The 1,169-nt window shown below is 38.2% G+C and overlaps 1 non-coding gene across 1 annotated transcript; it reads right to left on the bottom strand.

Annotated features, from left to right (window-relative positions):
* Positions 1-256: 256 nt before the first annotated feature.
* Positions 257-381, bottom strand: LOC113449544 (U6atac minor spliceosomal RNA). The gene has a single exon (XR_003375842.1). It is a non-coding gene; the product is annotated as a U6atac minor spliceosomal RNA (small nuclear RNA).
* Positions 382-1,169: the final 788 nt, after the last annotated feature.

The following is a 1,169-nucleotide window of genomic DNA, read 5'->3' as shown; positions in this document are numbered from 1 at the left end:
AAAAAGAGCTAAAAGTGTATGAATAAACAAATCAAGTCTTGTTAGCATGCCAAGTTTATTTTCCTGTTAATTACAAACTGAGAAAGTACTTTATTTATTTTTTATTTTATTTATCTGATTTGTCAATCACTTACAAGATAATAGGTATAAGAATAAACATTCTTATACCTATAGTATGAGTACAGAAAATAGGTAAGAATAAATGGGGACAATAGGACATGGATGGTAGGCACGAATGTGCACTTATGCACATCCCTTAAACTGGTTAGAAGCCACGATGTAAGTGGTAGCACCTTAACCATATGTGTGTTGCAAAGACCACAAGGGCCTCTTCCATCCTTATCAAGGGGAGTGCTAACCTTCTCTCCTTTCATACAACTGTTTTAATGTCACACAAAGCTTGGCTAAGTTGAGTTAAATATTGCTTATTTAAAAGCTATTAACCATGGCTTTCTGGTCTGGACACAATGAAGTACAGAATTGTGTCTTTGGCTTTCTTCTCTGTCTAAATGAAAAGGACAACTGAATGGCTACATACAGGGACTGTAAGCCAACCACAGTGATATGGTCAACATAATGAAGATGTTATAATTCAATCTTGACTTACTCTTGGAGATTCTATGGACCAGGTGTCTCCACATATTCCAGTCTTGCATTGCTTCTTTGAGTTTTTCTATGCTGGTGTCAGCTTTGATGGAGACCAGGTCCAGCCATCATGTTCTTTGGTGGCCTGGTTTCCTTTTACTGCAAACTCTTCCCAATATCTGCTTTCTCCACTGAATTCCTCTTCATTACTATGGTCAACATAGTAATGGAGTTATTGTATGTTCATACGAGAAAAAGCAAAGGGCTCTGGCAAGAGAGAGGCTTATTCTCCAATTCATTGTAAAATACACTGTGAGTACATTACAGGCTGAATGTGCTGTGAGATTAGACTGTGGTCTTTATGGAACGAGGATCAACTTATTGTGTATTGATAGACCTATCACAATCAGCTTGAGGTTTTAGATGATCTTTTACCTGAGCAATTCTTTCAAATTTTAAATATGTGTTTCAGGGTCACTCAGGGGAGGCACTGGGGAAACCTGCCCCAGGCCTTCTTCAATTCAACTTCAACATTCTGTCCCACCTCATAACTTAGTGTCTGGCTTTAGAATATTGGGGTTGGG

Source organism: Pseudonaja textilis, chromosome 2 (assembly GCF_049901715.1).
Source record: "Pseudonaja textilis isolate UNSWEBS1 chromosome 2, rPseTex1.2, whole genome shotgun sequence".
In the NCBI taxonomy this organism is placed as follows: domain Eukaryota; kingdom Metazoa; phylum Chordata; class Lepidosauria; order Squamata; family Elapidae; genus Pseudonaja; species Pseudonaja textilis.
Note: the sequence above shows the minus strand (reverse complement) of the source record. Positions and strands in the feature narration are given on the sequence as shown.